The sequence below is a fragment of the Sus scrofa genome, chromosome 15 (genome assembly GCF_054392235.1).
Source record: "Sus scrofa isolate SSC_HxYL_T2T_F1_AM1 chromosome 15, Sscrofa_HxYL_maternal_Yorkshire_Landrace_v2.0, whole genome shotgun sequence".
In the NCBI taxonomy this organism is placed as follows: Eukaryota; Metazoa; Chordata; class Mammalia; order Artiodactyla; family Suidae; genus Sus; species Sus scrofa.
Genome location: NC_139397.1, coordinates 107,768,256 through 107,793,198, shown reverse-complemented (window position 1 = coordinate 107,793,198; position 24,943 = coordinate 107,768,256). Strand labels below are relative to the sequence as shown.

General features: G+C 35.4%; 1 protein-coding gene and 1 long non-coding RNA gene across 2 annotated transcripts in view; one reads left to right on the top strand and one right to left on the bottom strand.

Moving 5' to 3' along the window:
* COL3A1 (collagen type III alpha 1 chain) overlaps positions 1–24,943 on the bottom strand; it is a 528,757-nt gene that overhangs the window by 163,389 nt on the left and 340,425 nt on the right. The gene's annotated exons all lie outside the window — the stretch shown is intronic.
* LOC102160390 (uncharacterized) overlaps positions 17,656–24,943 on the top strand; it is a 101,476-nt gene continuing 94,188 nt past the window's right edge. Inside the window, exon 1 of the long non-coding RNA XR_014829370.1 lies at positions 17,656–17,751. This is a non-coding gene — a long non-coding RNA (uncharacterized LOC102160390). The remainder of the gene's footprint in view (positions 17,752–24,943) is intronic.

Here is a 24,943-nt window from a genome sequence, read left to right as displayed (position 1 = left end):
AAGAAGGACTTTCACTCAAATCACAAATAATGTAATTAAATGTGATTCAGGGACAAAGCAAGTCCAGACATTCCTTTCAACCAGATCACCAATAAGAAAAGGACAGAACCAAAAGAACTGAGTATGAGCAACAAGAGCAAATGAGAGAAACAGAACAAGACTTGGGTGGCCTTAAAATTAACCACATTTATTATTAATGTGGCATCTATATCTCGGTGGCATGAATGAGCTGTTAAGAGCACAGATAGTCAGGACATTGTGCAACACAATTACACATCAAAATACATTTAATTTTCACATATACCCACTCTGAATATATTAGACTCTGGATGTTACCTCCAGCTCTTCTACCACTGCTGATTAAAGAACTGAATCTTAATGTTTACCACCATGACCTCCTGGGAGAATTATATGTAGGTTTCAGTCTTAAGATCACTAGCTCCTGATTCAAAGTCCAAGGTGGATATATTTTATCCGCCTACCTAGGTCTTATGTTTGCACCTTAACTCCAAGGGGGGCTTGGAAAGAACAGTCATTTTCAGGTTTTATAATGAAAAAAGTATGTACTCTACTGCCAGCAAGGCTCATCAGATGGAGAACTCCCCAAAAATCTAGAAGGGAGTTAAAATATTGCCCAGTTGAAGAGAAAAAGAATGAGAGTTCCAGTTGTGGCTGAGCAGTACCAAATCTGACTAGCATCCAGGAGGACGAAGGTTCAATCCTTGGACTTACTCAGTGGGTTAAGGTTCTGGTGTTGCCATTAGTGTGGTGTAGTCACAGACATGGTTCTGATCTGGTGTTGTTGTGGCTGTGGCATAGCCAGCAGCTACAGCTCCAATTCAACCCCTATCCTGGGAACTGCCATATGCCACAGGTGCGGCCCTAAAATAAATAAATAAATAAAAAAGAAAAAGAATGGTAAATGTTACATGGTTAAAGTAAAATCCATCCTTGCCACACCATAAGCCCACGGATCTATGGCTGAAGCGAGTGGAAATTCATATCACATACAGCATCCATATGGCAGGTTTTTTTCCATTTGGATATTAAGAACCTCCTTCGAAAAGGACCTATTTTTTGTACTTTAAGCCTATTTTGAAAGATCTATGAATTTTCACAAAATGTCTTGTCATTCATCTTTTAATTCTATCCCTGAACTTTCCCACATATCATTAACAGCTGTCCATGAATACTGCAGATCTTAACTTCAGCTCATCACAGCGAAGTGTAAAAGATATGTCACTCAAAATTTTGCCACAGGGGGTGTATTCTATTTCCATTATCCTTTAGAACCCACCTAAGTAAAGATTTCTACCACAGAATTGGATTATCAGCTGCTATATACTTATGTCATGGAGCCATAAAGCAGACTAAAATATTTTTCTTTTTAGTCAACTGGTTGTAAGAAATTCTCTGGGAGGCCATCTGTGACATTGACTGAAGTTGAGAGAGTGATGGAACACGAAGAGGCTCATTTCAAAAAAGAGTCACTAGGTCATGCAAATTATATGTGCTTCCAGAACTTCTTTGGACCAAATTCCATCCATTAGACTCTTACTAATTGGCATATCAGATTTTATGGGTAGATGTGTCAGATAACCCATACTTTACAAGCTCAGACATGTCTTCATATTAGCCATAAATAATTCAACTTATATCTCCAAGGGATAGGAACAATTTTTGGAGGGGGGTTTTCCCCGTGGCATGCAGAAGTTCCCAGGCTAGGGATTGAACATGAGCCACAGCAGTGATAAAGCTGAATCCTTAACTGCTAGACCACGGGGGAACTCCATGAACTTTTTTAAGTGAACACTAATACTTTATATCATCAAATATCCAGTTTCAAATTTCTCCCACTGCCACACACATGTATTTTAAAGTTGGCTTATGTCCAAACCGGTTCTACATATTGCATTAGAACATATTTTCTTAGAGTTTAAAGTCCAAAATAATTACCCATTCTTTTCTTCTTTATTTGTCGAAGAAATCAGATCTTTTGTGGAATTATATCATATATTTATTATATATTATATGTTTTTACTATATAATGGAATGTGCCCAAATCCAGAGATTGTATACAAATGAAAAAAAAATACAAATCATCTGTAATTAAAATATTCAAGAAAATGAGATATTGGCATAATAACTTCCAAAAATATCAAGGATCTTTTGAATCCCTAGAATGTATTTAATGTGTTAGAATGCATTACTGTCATCATTTTTCTTGATATCAAATTTCCCCATATCTAGCCAGTGGAGGTTTCTTCAAGTTGGTTCTTTATGTACTTTTTAATAAGACAAAGATAGTCTTTGAGGATATTCTGCTTTCTTGATGACAAAATGTTCTAGTCTTACATAGTATATTTTCTGACACAACCAGTCATACCTTCAAGGATTCCTGTTTTTTCTTGTTGAGACAAAGTATACTTCTATGTAACAAATTACAAAAAGCTAGTGACTTCACACACACACACACACACACACACACACACACACACGTATAATTTTATACATATAAATAAAACTATGTCTATATTATAGATTCCATAGGTCAGAAATTTGGGCATGACTTAGCTGAGTCATCTCTTTTGGGTATCACAAGATTGAACTCCAAGATTCAAGCTGAGCTGCATTATTATTTGGAGGCTTGACTAAGGAATAATTTGCTTTCAAGCTCATTGAGGTTATTGGCTGAAATCATTTTCTTATGTCTGTATGATTAAGGGCCCCACCTTCTTACTGGCTGTTGGCTGGATGTCACCCGCAGGTCCCCACTCTATGGCCCTCTTTATGAGTGGTTCACATCACTGCAACTGGCTTCTTCAAGGCCACAGAAGAATCTCTCTCACAAAAGTCAGATGGCATGGAATTTTATATAAGGTAGTGTGATCATGAGAGTGATATCTCATCATCTTTGTCCATTCTATAGACTAGAAGCAAGTTACATATTCTGCTTGCACTCAAGGTAAGGGGGCTACACAAAGGTGTGCTGCATTAAGGACCCCACTAGGGTTTGTCCACAAGACCAGTCAAAACCTGGGTATTTGTGATAATTGTTGCTTCTGAGCTGATCAGTGCTTTCAAGATTTTTAGTGGACTGAACAGTTAATTTATTTGAAAGAGAAAAGTACATGGGGAGTTTATTAATTATGCTCACTGTCTTAGTCTATCAGGGCTGATGTAACAAAATGCCATGGACTAGTTAGCTTAAAAACAACACAAATTATTTCTCCTAGTTTTGGCGGCTGGAAGTCCAAGACCAGGGTGCCAGCATGGTTCTAGTGAAGGCCTTCTTCTGAGTTGCGGATCACCAACTTTTCACTATTCCCTATATATGTATGCTGGGAAGGGCAAGAGAATTCTCTCAGCCCTCAGGCCTCATTTATAAGGACATTAACCTCATTCATGAGGTTAAATCTCACTAATAATCTCTCCCAGAGATTCAGATCCATCTTCCACAAACACTAAAAATGAATTAATTTAACTGGCCATTCGTACTCTCATTCCATGGCTCCACAGGAGGAGTGGAAATTATATAGAATGCAACTTTTCCCAGTCTCACCACCCAACTCTAATAGATTCCTCAGGGGAGGTGGTGAATGTTCATGGTTTTGTTGGAAACTAACCAATTCCAGAATATGATTACAGGGCTCCTCAGAGAATAATGCCCTTAAATTCTTAGACTGGTTGTTAAATCTACCACTTATTTATATTATTGTACATTCTCTTATGTGATGGCCTAAATATTTTCTTTTAGCATGTCTTATGCTATTTCTAACATTAAAACAAGCATCCTTTATACATATCTCAACTACCACATTTATTTTCGGTAAAATTTTCAAATATACTAATATTTATTTCTGGGCACTGTATACTCAGCCAGTGATGTCTTATTTATCTACTTGGTTTTTATTCTTTTAATTTTGTATTATAAAACATTTAGAAAGTACAGACAGCTATATAGTTAAATCTATAACCCATCACTCCAACAATGATCAATATCCTGAACTTCTTGTTTTATCATTCAGACATTTTTAAATGCTAAAAAGCAAATCCTAGATATCAAAGAATTTCACATGTTAGTATTTAATTGTATCTTTTTTTTTTTCTTTTTAGGGCTATATCTGTGGCATATGGAAGTTCCCAGGCTAGGGTTAGCATTGGAGCTGCAGCTTCCGGCCTATACTACAGCTCACAGCAATGCCAGATCCTTAGCCCAATGAGCAAGGCCAGGGATAGAACACATATCTATCCCTGAGTTAGTTTCACTACCACTGAGCCACAGTGGGAACTCTCTGTTTCTAAGAGATAAGGATGTTTACAAAATATACCACGATACCATCATCACATCCCACAAAATGAACAATTACACATCATTTCTTAATTTATCTAAAATGTATCCCATTTTCCCCAATTGTATAAAAATGTGATTTTGATTTTGTTTTTGCAGTCAGTTTGTTCAAATTAGGGTCCAAACAGACGTCCAATTTTTTATTGATATGTATCTTAGTCTTTTAAAATTTATGACAGCCCTTTCTCATTTTTTTTTGTGCTTTTACAAGTCAAAACTGGGATATTGGTTTTCAAGAGTGCCTTTGATTCTTAATTTGAATGATTGAGTCTTTGTGGAATCATTTAATGTGATCCTCTCTTCCTTGTTTTTCTATAAATTGCTATCAGAGGCTTGATTATATTCATATATCAATCTTTAGCAAGAAAACTTCACATGGAATGCTGTTTATTTCCTATTGTTTCACAACATAAGCACTAAATGTCTATATATTCACTTTTAGTGATGGTAAGGTTCATCAGTGGGTTCAGGTGAAATCAGCCTAACTCTTTATAGAGTTTCCCATCAACTTATCTTCTAATGGTTGAGTAGCCATTGATTATTCATGTATATACCCATTATTTCTTTTGGTGTTTGAAAATAACCTTGTAATTCTATCATTTCTTCTTTCATTAACTGTGATTATTCTATTAAAAAACATGTTTCTTTCATTAGCTTTTTTGCTAGTCTGAACTATATCCACAAAAAGAGGTAAAATAGATACTTGAGTCTTTACCTTTATTTGTCAATATTTAAAACAATGAATTGGTATCATAGCAAACTGTAGAAATGTCCAAGTTTCTTAAACATCAATATGAACTTATATATTTTTTATGTATGTGGTATGCTTCAATTATTTCAATCACTGTGCTTTCTGACACTCAACTGTCCCATAATTGGGCAGTAGGAGTTCCTTCAAGTTGGCACCTATTTCATTCTGCCATGACTCCACTAATATTTACAGTTTTCTTGCATTCAATGAAAAGATATCTCAGGCTCAACTTGGCCTGAAACATTAGTCAGTGTTTCCTGCCCCATATCGGTAATCAACATTCTTTCCCCCAAGAATCCCGATTTGTTTCAGTAGAAAATTGTATTTAGAGAACACAGTCTGGAAGTCAGTGTTCCTTTGAATTATTTACATTAGCCCTTTACTATATATTTGGCAATAAGCAGGGCGGGTATGCACAAAAATAAAATAAGTAGAAACATATTGTTTCAACTGTACTGTAAAATTTACTCTAAATCTTATGAAATTAGACTTTAAATATTCAGCTTGGGAAAGGGTATGATTTGTTTTAGTTGGTTGATAACACAGATACCCAAGGCTCCCATTTTTCTTGGACATAGTTTTTCCAGCTGTTGCTTATATTACACAGCTGTCCTCAGAATTTTCCATTTTCTATAGTACAACATGAAGCCAGATATTTCCAACAGTTCCATTGCTCATGGCTCCCCAGTGAATATATGAACATCCTGCAAATAATGTGACCTAGCACATTGCAAACACATGGATGAAACAATTAACCAAGGAACTGCTATCCTGACTCACTTTTTATTAGTAATTTATTGTCAGTGACAAACATGGATCAATATATGCATGAAGAGTAATTAATATTAAAGGGATACATCATTTAAATAAAATGTGTGGGAGAAGAGAAAATATTTCTGAATATAATTAAAAGTGGTATGTGCTCTATATTTAAATAATCAAAGGAAATTATCAACCTACTAGAGGCTGTACACAAATATCTTTTTCAAAATTTGAACACGTGATCCACCTGAGCCAAGAGGAAGAATGGGGAATGGATGGACTTCCTGGAAAGCACTGTATCCCTCTGTGGTCTGGTACATTAACTGTTCTAGTGTGCTTTGCATTCAGCTGCAAATCCTTGATGGCAAACAAATTAATGTGATAGGAAAAATTTCATAGGGACCTACATGAATTTATATTGTACTTACATCACCCTCCATTTACCAAGTGCACATGTTCTCATTCATCTTACAGAAGCATGGGTTGTAAAAGAACACTCTGGGTTTAATTATCCATATGTATTAACCATATGGACAGGTTAGTGCTTGAGCTCACCTTTTCCTTAAGCAGAAGTGCTACAGATTTTATATTCATATGATGAAAATAAATAGATGTACATACAGGTTTTCATCTATGAGGAAATAATTTCCAATCTGGTATATTTCTATTATGAGGTGTGAATGTGATGTTATCCTTTGGGTAGTAGTTATGGGGCAATATTTCATGTCAAAGAGAACTAGAATGTCTTTCTAGCAGACCTTGTAATAAAAATCCTCCAGCATTTCCCTGCCATATAATGAATTGCCTACTTTATATTAAACAAAATTTTGTTAAATAGATGACTTAAAGAATAAAACTCATTAATTAAAAGCTATTATTATCAGTCCCCATTGTATTACTCTAGCTGGTGTCTTTTTATTTTATTTTATATTTTTATTTTTTGGTTACATTTGCAGCATGTAGAAGTTCCTGGGCCAGGGATCAAACCCATGCCATATCAGTGACCTGGGCTGCTGCAGTGGCAATGCCAGATCCTTTACCCACTGCACCACAAGGGAATTCTTGACTTCTATTTAAATTACCATGTTCAAGGTAATATTTTAAGATATTTTCCTGAAATAGATTCTTAGTCACTTTTAATTAACAGAAATTTAAAGTCTTATAAAAAACATTTATTATATCACTAAAATAATTATGTTAAGCTTCAAAATTGTGGAGTATTAATTGCTATTTTAATTTGGTGAATTTGAAGCAGCAGTAACTACCTGGTGATACTCATCTCTCCAGAATGTTCAGGAACATTGTACAGTAGTAGAAAATATGGATGAGCCAGACAAGAACTACAGAAAAGGCAGAGAGAGATTAGAAAACCAAATTAAATGGCATTCAGGTTCCCTACTGAGTTGTGAATAATGCAGAAGAAATGTAAACAAGAGGAAGTCTTGTGGATACTACATGACAGTTAAGATCCTGTTGACATTGAGTTTCAGCCTATCTTTTGAAAACAATTAATTGCAAATACCAATGAACTTTTATTTAGCACAAACAAATGGACAGAGTGCTAAAGCTAAATAGGAGGCAGGGTGGGATCAACATGGCAGAGTAGAGAAACCCAGAATTCACCTCTTTCCACAGGCACACCAAAATTACACCTAATTACAGAGTGATTATCTAAGAGAATGACTTGGATTCTAGTAGAAAACATTTTGCACAACTAAAGATACAAAGAAGGATCCACAATGAGATGGGAAGGAGGGTCGAGATGCCACATCTCTGAGTTGGCAACCCACAGACAAGAGGGATATTACAACCACAGAGGTCCTCTCCAAGGAGAAAAGTGTCTGAGTCCCATATCAGGCTCTCCAATCCAAGGGTCCTTTATCAGGAAGGTGAGATCCCAGAAAGTCTGTCTCTAAAAATCAGTAGTACTTATGTTCAGGAACTTTTAAAGACTATAAGGAAGAGGCTCGAACTCTTAAACGGTGTTTGCAAAACCTTGCATGCTCCAAGTTACAGTGCAGAGGCAATAGTTTAAAGGCACTTGGGTGATCCACTTGCTGATCTTGGAGAGATTCCTAGAAAAGTAGGAGGCAGATAAGACTATCCCTAGGGATAGAAACATTAGTGGCATCATTTTGAGGATCTTGTTCTGAACTGACACAGGTACTTGCAAGCGGAGTTATGGAATTTTCTCTCTAGATTATTAGCTGGGGGCTTGTCATCCACCAGTGAACCTGCAGCTGCTGCCCAGTGCCAGGCATGCAGTCAGCCAAGCTGGGCCCTGACTCACCTACCAGAGTATCTGCCACAACTGCATGAGGCAAGGCCTCACAGCCAGCTGGGACAGGAGCCAGCCATCCTTATCAGCCCACCCACAGTATTTGACTCTGCCAGAACCAAAGTGAGCATGCAGCTGATACAGGGGACACCACTAGAGAATCTATCTCCGGTAGCCAGAGGGAAACATGCTACTGGACCCATAGGACATCTACATAAGGCCACTTCTTCAAGATTGGGAGATGTAACAGACCTAAATGATACATAGAAATAGACACAGAAATTTCAGCAAAATGAGAGAGAGAGGATGTTCCAAAAAAAAAAAAAAAAAAAAAAAGAACAAGACAAAAGCTCATAAAAAAAAACTAAACAAAAAAAATGAGATAAGCAATGTAACCAATAAGTAGGTTAAGATATTAATTATAAAGAAGCTCACTGAACTTGGGAGGAAAATAGATGAACAGAGTGTGAATTTCAACGAAGAGTTAGAAAAAATAAAAGGGACTGGTGAGAACTGAAGAATATTGTAACTGAAATGAAAAATACACCAGAAGAAATTAGCAGCAGATTAGGTGATGCAGAAGAACTCATAAGCTACATGGAAGATAAAATAGTGTGAATTACCCAAATGGAACAGTAGAATAGAAAAAATTCAAAAAACAAGGAAAGTTTAAGAGACGTCTGAAACATAAAGCAAACCAATATTCACCTTAAAGATGTTCCAGAAAGGGAAGAGAGAAAGAAAAGGGCAAAAGTGTATTCCATGAAATTATCAATGAAAACTTCTCTAACCTAAAGAAGAAAACAGACATCCAGGTTCAGGAAGCACAGAGAATCTCAAACAAGATCATCAGAGAGATGCACAGTAAGACATATAATTCAAATAGCAAGCGTTAAAAATAAATAGAGAATTACACAAAGGAACCCAAACACAAAGGAAGCAAGAATATACAATGGAGAAAGATCAGCCTCTTCAATAAATGATGTTGTGAAAACTGGACAGCTAAATGCAAAATAATAAAACTGGACTACTTTCTCACACCATATACAAAAATAAACTCAAAATGAATTAAAGATTCAAATGTAAGACTTGAAACCCTTTTTAAGAAGAAAACACACACAGCAAGTTCTTTGACAGCAGTCTCAGCAATATTTTTTTGGATCTGTCTCTTCAGACAAGAGAAACAAAAGCAAAAATAAACAAATGGAACTAAAATAAACTAAAAACACCTTTGCAAAGCAAAGGAAACCATCAATAAAATGATAAGGTTGCCTACCAAATGGGAGATGATTTTTGCGAGTAATATATTCAATAAGGAGTTAATATTCAAAATATATGAACAACCCATGCAGCACAATATAAAAAAAGTCAATTAAATAATGGACAGATAAACCTGAATAGACATTTTCCAAAGAGGACTTATATATGGACAATTGACAAGTAAAAAGATGCCCAACATCATTAATCATCAAGGGGATGCAAATCAAAACCACAGTGAAATATCACATCACACTTGTCAGAATGGCTGTTTTCAAAAAGGCAAGAAATTCTAAATTTGGGGGAGGATATGGAGAAATGGGACCCCTCATGCCCTGTTGTTAGGGCAGCCAGAATAGAAAACAGTATGGAATTCCTCAGTGAACTAAAAATAGAACTACCACATGATCCAGAAGGTCCATTTCTGGGTATTTTTTCTAAGAAAACAAAAATGCTAATTCAAAAAGATAATGCACCCCCATGTTCATAGCAGTACATATTTATAATAACCATGATATGGAGCAACCTAAGTGTCCATCAATGGATAAATTAATAAAAAGACATATTATGAACCATAAAAAAGAATGAAATCTTGCCGTTTGATACAGCATGGATGGATGTAGAGAGTATCATGATAAGTGGAATTAACCATAAAGATAAAGACAAATACCATATGATTTCACTTACATTTGGAACCTAAAAAACAAAACAAACAAAAAGATTCGAAAACAGACTCAGAAACAAAGAACAAATGGGTGGTTGCCAAAGGTTGGACAAAATAGCTGAAGGGAACTAATAGCACAAAAACTCCAGCATAAAATAGTAAGTCTCAGGTTGTAATAAAAAAACATAAACAATCTGGTCAATAATATAGTAAAATTTTAAGGGGAAAAATGATTAGTAGGATTATTGTGGTGATCATTTCATAATGTGTTTAAATGTTGAATCACTCTTTTGCACACATGAAACCAGTGTAATACTGTCTATGAGCTACATTTTAATTTTTTAAAAAAGCTAAAGAGAATATGTTAAGTAAGTACAAGAGTTCCCATTTTGGTTTAGTGTTTTAAGAACCTGACATAATGTCTGCGTGGATGCCGATTCGATCCCTGGCCTGGCTCAGTAGGTTAAGCATCTGGCATTGCTGTGAACTGCAGTGTAGGTCGCAGATGAGGGTGGGATCTGGTGTTGCTGTGGCTGTGGTGTAGGCCAGCAGCTACAGGTCTGATTAGACTGCTATGGGAGAACCTCTGTATGCCACAGATGAAGTCCTTAAAAAAAAAAAAAAAAAAAAACTAGGTAAGGAAGTACAAAAATTAATTTTGTCTTAAAATATGGAAGGTAGATTAAAATGTGCTAGATTTGGTGTATTTGTCACTTTATACAATTAAAACTTAAGCATTACCGATACCCTGAAAAGAAAGAAGCATGTCCACTGTAGGGAACTCTGGGGAAGATGAAGCACATGGATATTCCCTTTCTCATTTTTAGATGTCCTCTCATTTATTGGTATCCCTTTTCATTTCTCCTTGACATGAGCTAGAAATAAAGATTATGCAAATATATGTTCTTCCTTTTTTAGAAATCTGTGTATCTTCATTGTCCACATGGTAAAACCTCATGATGACTATCATACAAGCTTTACAATTTTCAGTCAAAAGAAACTGTTAGGAATGAATTCAATATTATAATCCACATAGCGTTGTGTGAAGGGGAAAAAAGAGCCTTGGTACCAGTACCTATTTTTAATTAGGAAAACACACCAATTTCTTTCTATCCCAATCCATTTTTCCATAAGCTCTTGAATGCTGCCTGTTAAGTGGGTGCTCTGGGAAATTAGATTTATTTTCCCAGTAAGAGTTAAACTATAAGTGAGGCAGGAAGGCAAAATGGAAGAATGGTTGTTGATGTCCTTAACAAAAGAATTCAAAAATGAGTGTCAATTAGTTCTAGGATGAAATCAGCACACAAACAAGCTATTTTGACAATGTGTGACAAAGACCAAGAAAAGATTTTACAAAGGAGTATTCAGAAAACTGGGCCATTGGCAGAGGCAGAGAAATAACCTTGATACAGCAAATGCTGTTTTATAATTGTTCTCTTATAATTACACATTTAACAATAGCTGCTCTCTTTCTTACCTGGCTGAAGCCTGCCTAGCCTGTTCACCTTAAATTATATTAAATAATAAATAGTATTTATATAAATAACAATTAAAAGAATAATTAACAGAAGGTGAAAAGCATCACATTATTTTTAAAATTTTTATAAAACCAGGATAACAATTCTTGTGGTCACTGAACAAGTCCCATATCTGTCTTACTATTTTATCTATCAATAAATCAACCCATCTATCATATATTTATCTATCAATACTCCACTGTGCTTCAATAATTAAGATATTCTAAAAATATAAAAAACATTTTAAAAATACATAAATTATACATATAATACCATAATTACTTTGAGAAAGCTAGATCTAACTTTTGTTCCAAATAAGAATAAGTTTCAGAATAATTAAGTTGTGCTAACTCCTGAATAAATGTGACATATTCGTCTAGGTGGTCCAAATCCTTCTGCCAGGATAGAGAAAAAAACATTAGTTTGGAGGTTATCTGGCTGACAGGAGATAGGGATACAAGTTAAGTTTCTAAATATAGTATAATATGTGAACAAATGCAACAACCTCATCTTCATATTAAATTATATAAGAAACAAGGGCAACTGTATTTCACAGAATGATGGTGCATGATTTATGAACCTTTTGATGCATCTGTGGTCTCAGCTAGAAGAGCAGTGATCACTCATCAGTCAGTGGACTGAATTTCAGAGGAAAAAAATTATTTCTTTATTGTATCGGTAGTCTTTTAGTATTTATTTTGAGTCCTGAAACAGGTACATTATGGTCTTGGAGATCAAAGGCAAAGTCTCTAGAGTTACAATAATTTATAAATTGAGCAAATACAGATACAGATTATGAAATGACATGCATGAAAGAGAAATCTTACTAATAATTTCAGAGGTATAGGTTATCAAAAAAAAAAAGAAAAGCATCAATGTGGCAGGAAGAGATTTGAGACATCCTATGAGCTTCCAAGCAGTAGTTTAATTTTGTTGCTAAAAAATGTACATTCCTGGAGTTCTTGTCATGATTTAGTGGTTAATGAACCTGACTAAGATCCATGAGGATGCAGGTTTTATCCCTAGCCTCACTCAGTAGGTTAAGGATCTGGCGTTCCGGTGAGCGGTGGTGTAGGTCTCAGATACCGCTCTGATCTGGCGTTACTGTGGCGGTGGCGTAGGCTGGCAGCTATCACTCCTATTTGACCCCTAGCCTGGGGACCTCCATATGCCATGGGTGCAGCCCTAAAAAGACAAAAAAAAATGTACATTCCTCCTTTCTATATGGACGTGTGCTCTCTGGTCCAGAATAATGGATGAGGGCTCTGCATGAGGTGTGGCAGTGTTCTTCACATGGTAAGGAACATTTAAATTATTTAAGTTATGAAACATTTTTTATATTCCAAGAGATTTATATAGCTTATGTGACATTCTCTAGATATCTATGCCTCATAGAGTCTGGGTTTATTTATCATCAATAATCCTTTAGTTAGGGGCATCTGAATAAGGGCATTCAAAGATAAGGTTATTTCTCTTAGTAATACTATTACTCTATTTACCTAAAGGTTCAAAGATCAAAGCAATAAGACTGGGTAACTTTTTACCCTCCCCCCAAAGAATTCCTCCACTCCCTGAAAAGGGAACAAATGGATTGCAGGCCAACTGTTTGAATTCTTTCAGTGAACTAATGTATTCAGGAAGATAGACAAGGACAATTAACGTTGTGATACTCTGTGCTTGGCCTGGAATCATGTTAATGGTAGCCAGTGTTTATTGAGTGCTTCACTTGGGCAAGGTACTACTTCAGATGCCTCTCAATCATTAGTTCATTTAGTCCTCACAGCAATCCCATATAGCAGGTACAGATAAAACTAAGGAACAAACTGTTTAGGAAACTTGTCAAAAGTACACACAAAATAAGTGGTAGAGCCTGAAATCAAAGTCTGGCAAAACGTCTACACAGCCCACTCATTCAACTAAATGTACACTAACTTAGGCTGCAACAGAAATTCTCAGTAGAACATATAACCCATGCTGGCACATGGAGGAGCTTGATAAAAGATTTCTATAGCAGATGCTGCAGGACTCAAGCTTTGAATAATGGCAGTTGACTAATAGGAGGGGGAAAGGCAAAGGGAATAACTTTTACTGAAGGTTTATTCAACTTTAATAATTGCTTCTATCTTTAGGCCTGTTTCCAAAGGCAAGGATTTTATATTTTTCTGAGAAGTCTTAAAAAATAAACACATCTTCTGTTTTAACCTCCCAAACCAAATAAATATTCAAATCATTAAATGTTTAAAATAGACACCAAAAGATATGCTTCATTTAATCAGATGTTACAAGATAAGTATAAACTAAATATTTCTAAATAAGCTAGAGAACCATGTAATTAAAAACAACCCTCCCAGGGAAGGATGTGATAATGGTATAGGAAGACTATGAGCTCACCTCCTCCCATGGACATATTGAAAATAAATCTACATATAGAAAAATTCCTCCTGATAAAGGCCTGAGGACTAATTGAACACTATTTCGCAAAGAAGGACCACACAGAAATTAGTGGAAAATATAGAGATGCTGTATCCATGGGAACCCCCACCCCATATCAGGGAAACCTGCAATAGGGAGGGATATAGCTGAGGGGCCTGATCACGGACTTGCCAGCCTGCCCTGGGATATAGGGGAAAAAAAAGGCAACTTAAAGGGCATCTAGACTATACAGGCAGTCTATATTTACCAACCTTGGAGCTTCTGCCAAATGAGCATGGAATTGCTAGAGCACCCCCTGGAGTGGAGGCACTGGAATGAGTTATTGTTAGAGTTCCCTCAGGACTATCCCCAACTGCACTGCTCCAGCTCCAGCCGCAGCTGTCCCTCCAAGGAGGCCAGGGTGCAGCATGCCCAGGAGAATACCTCTTTCCTGGGATCCCTCCAGCCCCAGCCGTTCTGCCAAAGCCACCAGACACAAGCAATCTACACAGGAGATGCTCCCACACAAGGCCATTCCTTCAAGACCAGGAGAGGTAGCTGTTTTGCCTAATTCGTAGAAACAAAAACCAAAAGTCAAACAAAATGAGGAAACAGAAAAATATGTTACAAATGAAAGAACAAAATAAAACTCTGGGGAAAAGATACCTCATAAAATGGAGATAAGTAATTCATCTGATAGAATTCAAAAAGAAAAAAAAAAAAAAAAAAACAGTCATAAGGAGGCTTATGAAACCAGGAGAAGAATGGAGGAACTCAATGAGAACTTCAACAAATACTTAGAAAATGTAAGAAAGGATCAATCAAAGTGAAGAATACAATAACTGAAATAAAAAATAAATAACTGAAATAAAAAAAAAAATAACCTAGAGGGAATCAATAGCAGAGATGAAACAGAAGAACAGAAAGGCAATCAGAAAGGATAGTGGAAACAGAAGAACAGAAAGGCAAACAGAAAGGATAGTGGAAATCAAACAATCAGAACAACACAAAAAGAAAGAAAGAAAAAAAGAAAGGAAGAAGGAAATAAAAAAAATTTTAGTTAGAAAAGTTTTGATCACCTCTCAGACAACATCAAGCATACATAACATTCACAGAAACTTTATAGGCCAGAAGAGAATGGCAGAGGACATTTAAAGTGCTGAAAGTAAAAAATTTAGAGCCTTAATGTAATACACCACATTAACAAAATAAAGGATTAAAAATTATAGGATCTTCTCAATGGATGTAGAAAAACATTTGAAAAAATTCAACGTCCGTTTATGCTAAAAACTTTCAACAAAGTGGGTAGCGGGAGATCATATCTTAACATAATAAAACATTGTTGTAAGAAATGAAGACAGTAAAAACAAATGAAGAGATATGCCATGCTCATGGATTGGAAGAATTAATACTAAGATGATCATTCTACTCAAGGCAGTCTACAGATTCAATGCAATCTCTATCAAAATATTAATGGTATTTAAAAAAAACTTAAAGAAATAATTCTAAAATTTGTATGGAACCACAAAAGAATCCAAATTTTCAAAAAAAAAGAAAAGAAAAGAAAGAAGTCTTGAGCAAGAACATAGAAGGTCTTACACTCCTGATTTCAAACTATACTACAAAGCTACAGTAATCAAAGCAGTATAATTGGCACAAAAACAGACATACAGATTAATGGAACAGAATAGACAACACAGAAATAAAGCCACACTTATATGGATATAAGTATTTTATCCCATAGATGCATACATATTATTTTCTCCTATTACTTGGCCTCCTTGTTTATTTTCTTAAACATATATTCAAATAACATGTGGATTAATTTTTAAGGAATCTAATTTTGAAATTTTTTCTATTATCTCTTACTGTATTCTGTATAAGGCTTTTTTACCTATTCTAAAGACAAGAAGATATTCCACGTTTTCTTCTTTAGTTTCCCAGCTTCATATTTATTTCTACTATATAATCAGGATGAATTTTGTATAATTTAGGGCTTGATGTTCACTCATTTTGCAATGAATATACAATGGTTATATTTCCACTTATTGAGTAGATTTTTTTCCCCCAGTTGAAGATGTAACTACAAATTTGTTATTATTTTTCAAGTGTGTTTGTTATTTTATTACCTTTGATTTTAGATAAATATTTACAATCAACTTTTCAAATTCTGTGAAAAATGTCCTGCTGAAATGTTGATTAGGATGGCAGTGAAATTACAGATCAATGGGGGAGGTTTTACAAGATGAAAAGGATTATGGAGATGAATGACGGTGATGTTTGCCCAATATTATGAATATATTTAATACCACTGAAGTGTATAATTAAAATTGTTAAGATTTTAAATTTTATGTTACTCTATTTTCCAATGATAAAAAATTGAAGAAAAATAGACTTTTAGATAATTGATGTATCTAAAATTCTCTCCCTCATTCCAAATATTGGTCTCCAGGTTGTGATCATGTAGCCAAGGTCTTCTTTTGCCTATGATTCTTGTTTTATTCTTCCTTTCACCCCCAGTTTCCTGTTTATTTCTAATTCAAAGCATTTGTCTTTTCTTATGGCAGATTTTTCTCTTGCCTTCAAAATCTCACTTTCCACTTCTAAATGACTTCCAAGATATTTTCCTCCAACAAACACAATACACGTTTAGGAAAAATTTTACATCAATTGTTAAGGTAATACATCTTATACCTCTCTACAAATGCATTGCTGTTTATTGTATTTCTCAGAATGAAGGTGAACATGGCTGGACTGATTATTCTAGCATGGTTTCTCACCATCAGAATGAGAAGCATATGTGAGCTCTGTCTAAATAGGGGATTTGCCAAGGCACTCGTTTCTCAATCATAAGTTATTTGGCTCAAGGAAGCCTTCTCTATCAGCACGTTCTGAAGAAGTGATCTTTCCTCTTACAATTATGAGAACTTAAAAAAAAAAAAAACCAGTGACAATAGACATATTGTAACCTATCTCATATCTTAAAAACTTTATGTTTAATTTAACTATCCAGTCAACAACTTAATTTGACTTTCTATATATTGTAGATAGAAGACACAATGAGTGACAATGTCATTTACATTTACTGCACTGGGAAATGTTATCCATGGACTATTCCGTTAAAACGTGTCATCTTTGGCATTGTTCTGCATCAATTGACTCACCCTTTCAAAGCTAGAGTGCAAATATTTCTAAGTTAATTTATCAGTTCTCTAAGGAGTTAAATGATACCTTTTTTTCCTCTTACATTTAATCCACTTCCTATTCCTATTTATTTCAAAAGAGTTCCAAAATTATTCTGAAGTATTTTGATTTTATTTATATCTCTAACTTGTCACCAGAGGGACACTCTGGTAATATTCATAAATTGTTGCTTCTTTTCAGTCGGGGAAAGTGAGGTTTCTAGAGGGAATAGCTACCTTCAAGGAGTTAATAAAGTAATTTTTAATTAGGTCCAAATAACTTGCATTTCCCTTAAGCTATTTTCTTAGAAAAGTTTGCATGGTGCATTTATAACAGCAAGCTATACAAATTTTTTAAATAAACTTTTCTCCTTGTCTTTCTTTCTTTGTCCTGTTGTTATGAAATACATTCTGTGCCTATCCAGCTGTGCTGGCTGTGTGTCAGTAATATGAGTCACTGACTGATGTTCTCAACACACGAACAGGAATTAACACACACAAATAAAAGATACTGCTTTTGGATTTTGTTTATAGCCAAACATCAGGGAAAGGAGGCAACTGTTTGATTTTCAATGAGGTATGATTAACTGTATCTTTTACTATCTGTCAATGACATTGATATTTTTGGTTAGTTGTGGTAGATCCCAGAGTTGGAATTGGAACAGGGAGAGAAATGGTCTTCAAAGATATCTCTTGATTGTATTTTAGCTAGGAAATTCCTTGACAATGTTAGCAAACATTTTTATTAAAATGTTGCAAAAGCAAAACAACACTGATAAAGTATTAACTAAATATGGGTTTCTCAAATCCACCCAGCCATTTGGTAACAGATGTGTGTATTTCTTCCCGTCCTTCAGTCTCTTTCTCTGAGTTAATTAGAATTACAGGATCTAGAGAGAATCTTATAAATTGTATTTTTACAGACAGGAAAACCAAATTCCAGTAATCTTGCGGGGTTTGGTCAGCTCCATACAGATACATTTTGTCAGAATCAAGGCTAGCATTCAATCTCATAACCAAGTTCACTGTGATTTCCAGTACCCTCCCTCCAGAGCTCCATCTTTCCCTGCTCTCATCACCAGCAAAGAAAATAACTCAGCAAAATGCTGGTGGTAGTTTTTAGTTAGTCCTACATTGTCTAATAATAATTAAATAAAATTATTAGTTGACCCATGTCACCAACTTGCACTGGGATTGAGGTAGGTTAAACAATACGATAGGACTCAGAAGTTTCTAATTAGAGAACAATTGTACATCTTATTGCCAATCAGAAGAGATTCATAAACATATTCTCATGCCTTGTAGATGAGAAAGCTTTAATAAAGCCAGTTGGCTAAAACAGTACTTTTTTCCCCCTCTCTCTTTCTCCCTAAGGAGGAGAAGGGTGAGAAGGAGTCCAAGGGCAAAAGTGAATCTGAGGATGAAGTAATGCCACGTAGCTTCTCAGGAAAAAAAAAAAAAAAACTCAGTCCATATCTTTCAGAAAAGTAACAAAGGCATAAATCCTACATTCTAAAAGTTTAGGAAGTCGAGTTATCTCTGCAATGTTCTCCAAACTATGTTAGTTTAATCCACTCTACTTTAATTACTTATTAACTACTTAAAAAAAGTTCTAATTCTGCCTTTCATAATGTGGACAATGCTGCCTGGAATCAAGGCTACTTCTGTGTAAAGAACAGGGACATATATTCACTGTGAGAACTATGTAGTTATGTAATTAAATATTTATGTGCTGCATACTTTGTGTGTCGATAAGCATAATTAAATATAGAGTTATCCTTTGAGAACTCAGTATTCCTGCAAATAACAAGGACCAAAAAGCCTTCTACAAGCCCAGTTTCACTGACTGTGTTATGAATAAATGTCTGCCATTTATCTTGTGAGCTCAGATGGTTAAGTACTGTATAAAAATTCTTGACCAAGTAACTATTTTTTTTTGTCTCTGACTCTTTGGAGGGCCCAAATACTAACTCCATTTACTGAGCCTGCTTGGTTAAGGGTTCTGGAGAATTTCAAGAGCATACAACAAAAAACAGTGATGCACTAACTTAGGAATGCAATTTTACAAAGCTGTCATGAAAACAGCAAACCTACTAGAGAAAAGAAAATGTTGTGAAGTATGGAAAGACTGTCTATCTTAGGGAACAAAAGGACAGTGAATATTGCAGCCTTTCTTGCCCTCCTTAACCCAAATGCTTCCCTCCCCCCAATTTAAGAAGAATTAAGAAACAAAGAGAGAGGGAACAGCTTTCATGGGAGAAATGGAAAGGTACAAGAAGGAAAACTGGAACAGTGGTGGAAAGAAACAGAGGGATGGAAGAGAGAATTCTACAGCCTAGAGTAGCTACTAGTGATTGCAGATTTTTTGACCAGGGAATAGAAGATATTTATTGCCTTTTGGCCCAGAGATAACTTTGGCTTAAAAATGCTGAAAGGTGGGGTTGGCACAGAGAGATTGAAGCAGATAGAACATTGCCAAAGACTTATTTTCAACTGTTGGCATTAATAAAGGATTAATGAGCCTGTAGATATGTAGATATTTGCAATCCTCATTCAAAAGATACAAATGCTCAAAACTCTTCAGTCCCATACAAAGTCTGAGTTTCCCTTGTGTCATGTTTTCATACCTTCTCCAGGCCAAACCAGTCTGCCTCTTCCAAATTACTCACTCTTATTTCAGATGATTTGCTTGTGGCTGTCCTTTCCCAGAGAACAGGATTACGGTTTCTTAGAAATGCTGCTTGAAATTATATTTCTCCAGGTAGAAAGTTAGACAGAGATTATGCAAACAGAGAAATGCAAAGTCATGGGAAAGGAGGTGGGGAAAATGTTAGTTAACAAACTGCAGAGTACTGTCTGTGTAATTCCTTACGTCTTCTGTGGCGACAGGTTCACTTCTAGGGAAAACTGCTCCTTTGTTTAGGAAAGCTCTTTAATAGGCTTTGTAGTTATAGGAAATGAAGCATCTATAGGGAGAAGTTAAGAAAATACACGAATTCACTCTGTAATGAAGTAGAGGGTGTTAGCCTTAGAGAAGGTTTTGTCTTTCTTTGTATGACTTGTTGCAGGTGGATTTATTCTTGGTTGTTGGTTAGTGGGGGGTGGGGGAGGAGGGATGATAAGCAGAAAACAGAGACATCAGAAGAGGTCTGTGCCATCAGAGAGGGGCAGGCACAAAAGAGCCCTCTTTTATAGGAATGGCCGAAAAAATTAAGCAACATGATATCTATACCCAGTTTTAACGTGTTTCATGTCTTGTATTATGATTCTTCTCCAACAGGTTCAAAGCTCTAGTACAGTCTTTATACGCACACTAGCTCTGTGTTAATTGGGACTTACAGAATGTTTTATGTCCACATTTGGGAATAAGTGGCGGAGGGGCGGGGAGAGGACAGCATCTGGCATGAACAGTGAGCAATGAGGCCACGGTGATTAAAAGGAAGCCAGGAGTTCAGAATGAGAGATAAGAGTGACCAAGAGACAAGATATATCTTCTGGTAATCTTCAGAAATATGGCAGAGTGCTCTGCACTAGCTCCAGCTACATTAGATGAAAGAGGATCTGGAGACATTTGGATTACCTAGGAAAATATATTACCAAATTATTTCAGGATGTTGAAAAATTAAGTTAGAATTTCTAAATATCTACATATTATGTTTCTAAAGCAATCAATTTCCAGAGGTTTAGACAGCAGATCATTTTCATCAGCATGGACCCACAGAATGGAAGAAGAGAGAGGGTAACCAAAGAGAGAGGATAGTCTGTTGCCCATCGGAGGCAGACTTGGTAGGGATGATTATGCTGCTAAAGGGAAAAGCAAGGGCTGGTTTATTTCAGCCTCAGCCTCAGGCATGCACTTATTCATCTAAGAGGGAAAGGTCTGTACTATCTTTAAGGGCATAATTAAAGGACTACACATATTTGAAATTCACTTTCAGATCTTTCAACTCTTCATAGATAAACACATTTGAAGAATGGGGAAATACTAGAAATTTGAATCTCTGACCTTTAAAAAGAGGAACAAACAAACTTTATGGAGCTTTATATGTAATGAACAAAGAATAAACTAATACTATGTTATTTCTAGATCTAGTAATGAGTAATTATTTTAATATGGTTTTAGATAGCTGATTTGAGAAACCAGTCCCTTGAGAAATCCACCCCTCTCCCCAGCCAGAACCTATACTTTGCACCACTCTATTCTTTGATTAAAGAATAAACTTTTGTTTGCCACTGGAAAAAAAAACAAAAACATCACCCTCAGATTCCTGGAGGAACTTCTGTGGGTGGCTATAAATTGATTCTCGACATCCTGAAGTGACTAATGTTTAATAGATACTTGAACAAATTTATTAATAAACTAATTCAGAGAAAGCTTAATATGTGAATTACTCTAAATATTTAAAGTACTATAAAATACTCAGAAAATATCTTTGGGTTGCTATAAAATGATCAGGGTTATCGAATTATTTCAGGATATTGAAAAATAAAGTTAGAATTTCTAAATATCTGCATATTATGTTTCTAAAATAATGAATTTCCACTGGTGCAAATAATATAAATTCATAGGCATGTATTTACATTTAACATAGTGAGTGATCATAGGTCTCAATAAAATACATCTTGAGAACTGCCGGTAAAGATTATAACAAAGATATTCACTATTATTCTGCACTAAAACCTGCCATATTAAAGAAGTTGACAAATTATTTTGAGACAGAATTATGGGTCCACTGAAACATATAAGGTCCTCTGAAACATAGACGTTTAAGGTGATAAAGACTATTTTTACTTTAGACTTTTATTCCCTAATTATTTTAATCCCAACAAAAATGAAAGAATTATTAGATTCTGAGTCCATAAGTCCCCATTTTCACATCAGCATTTTTGGTTAGAACCTAAAGGGGATTATACTACATCTCCAAACATGAAATATATGTTTTATTTTCCACAACTGTGTACATATTAAGGCTGCTATTTGAACATTAAGGTATCTGGGGAGGAGGGGGATTTCCTGTCATGGCATAGTGGAAACAAAGTCGACTAGGAACCATGAAGTTGCAGGTTTGATCCCTGGGCTCGTTAGTGAGTTAAGGATCCAGCATTGCTGTGAGCTGTGGTATAGGTCGCAGATGTGGCTCAGATAATGGTGCTGTTGTGGCTGTGACATAGGCTGGCAGCTACAGCTCTGATTTGACCCCCAGCCTGGAACTTCCATATGCCACTGGGTGTGGCCCTAAAAAAAAGAAAAAAACAATTCAATATATCTGTATTATAGTTTTTTATATATGTATAAATTATATCTTTTATATTTATTTATATATTACAAATAATACATGAATTTACATTATCATATTACATTAACAATACATTAATACATTATTGAACTGTAAATTGTAGGATATATATTTATACATGCACAAAATATCAAAATAATAAATAATGCTTCTGATGTGTTATTAATATGAGAAAAAATTCAACAGAATTTGGTAAGCAATCTGTTACACATACTTTAACAGAATCATTTGGATATTTGGTGAGTTATGCTTTATTAAAGAAAAAGTTCTTTGACAGAAAGTGGTAAGTTCTACAAAGTAGTGAGAAGTCAAAAACAGTTGTATCCTCCTTTTTTCATTCACCTCAGAGCAGGTTGGGATTTAGTTTGAACTGAAGTCAACAGAATTTGGAGAATAAAAAAATGAATAAAATTTTGAACAGCAAAGAGTATACTAAGAACAAAGTTCTAATATACCCCTGCTCTGGTAAAGCAAGTTTATTATAGATTGAGGCATGGGTGTCAGTTAAAGGACAGATGGAAATGGTAAGGACTGTTATATTGAGGAAGGGAAGAAGAGAATTCCTAGAGTAGGATGGTGTGATCAGATCTCTACGGAGCCTTGCTAAACTATTTTGCCTTTCTTTGCAATCATATTATTCCTTGCCTCTGCCAGAGTGGCAATATGGCCTCTGGAAGATTCATTTTCATTATGTCTAATGGTCTATGAACACGTGTTCTCATGAACTCTTTTCTTACTATTTCCAAAGTTTGGCCCCAGCTCAAATTCCTTCTATTTATGCTCCAGGCTAAAACTAAATGTAAAAAAACAAATATATTATATATGCTCCCAGAAAATGATATAGTGCAGTCCAGTAATCATTTGGCTTTCTGGGGAAAAATAAAAGCATTTTGGATATTAACCATGTGATAAATTTAGGTGTTACTCTTGGACAAAGGTGTCATTCCTCAAATTTTATATTTTATTGTAAACTGGAAAGCTTTGTTTCTAGTTTAAAAAAATATTAAACGAGCAAGTGTAGGCAGAATGAATGGAGTTGGGGGTGGTGCCAAAGGGATGAAAGAGTCCAAGGAAGCTCTTTGTTGCCAAAATCTATAAGCAAAAACTATGTAGCTTCTGTGGTGGTTTCTGTTTCTTTTGAAGAGGGTGAAGGGAGCAGAACCAGCCTCCATGTTTTGCCATCTCTCATTAACCTGAATCTCAGGTCCTGTCCCTCTTCCCCAAGACCTCTGCATTCTAAGAATCTCTTTCTTATTTTCATGGTGCCCTCTCAATTTTCCTGTTCCCTTGATACTGGCCTCTGTCTTGGCCCTAGTGCTCTTGTATCACAGTCATCAGATGAGATGCTGTGGCCTCAGGCTCTGCCTCTCAGCTGCCACAGAAATGCAGAATATACTTTATTTTTCTATAGCAAATCACATGGAAAAGCAAAAGCTCAGGACTCAGATCAAAATAAGTGTGAATTTTTTTCAATCAATCATGTGCAACAAGGCCAAATCAATTCATATACCTGAACCTCCATTTATTTATTTATTTGCTGGTACAGGAGATAATCTGTGTAAAACAGTTAGCATAGTACCTGGCACATACAAGCATTCATTAATTGTTGTGGGCAGTAATAATATGAATAAAATGATTACTATTATTATGTTGTTATTATTTAGATATCTAATCTAATTCCTCATCCAAGGAAGCAGTCTCTCCTACAATCTAATTTCTAGATGATTTATCCAAACTTTTTATTAAACATTTTTAATTGCTAAAAATTTACAGCAGTTTGCTCTGCCCAGCTTACATTCTGGTTCTGCCCACTGCTGCTACATGGGATTGATATACCTAGTCATTATGTTAGAACACATACATACTATAGTTATTTAAAACCATGTGTGTACTTAGTCATGAGCTAGAGATATAAGAAATGAGACAGACATGAGTATTTCAAGGGACTTGCAAACTAGTAGTCAGGAAAAAATTTGTAAGTATTATTAACAGTAGGACAGAGTATAACAGAAGGACAAATATTGTATGATTTCACTTATGTACAGTATCAAAATAGTCAAACTCATAGAAGCAGAAGATCAAATACTAGTTGCCTAGGGTTTGGGGCATGGGGGAGAGGGGTCATTGTTCAAGGGGTATAAACTTCAGTTATGCTAGATGAATAAGTTCTAGAGATCTACCATAGTTAGCAATATGGTATCATGCAGTTCAGTATTTAAGAGGGGAAATTGTGTGTTAAGTGTTCCCACTACAAATAATAATAATAACAACAATAATAATAAACAAATTTAAAATTTTTGTTAAAAAAAGAACTATAGGAATGGTCAATTATCAGAAAGTAGTTTTTAAGGCAGAATGATTCAGTTGCATCTTGAAAGATAAATAGGTTATTCCAAGCATACTGAGTCAAGAGTGAAGACTAGAACAGAATGAGGGGAAATCCTGGCAAAGGAAGCACTATGGGTAAAGACA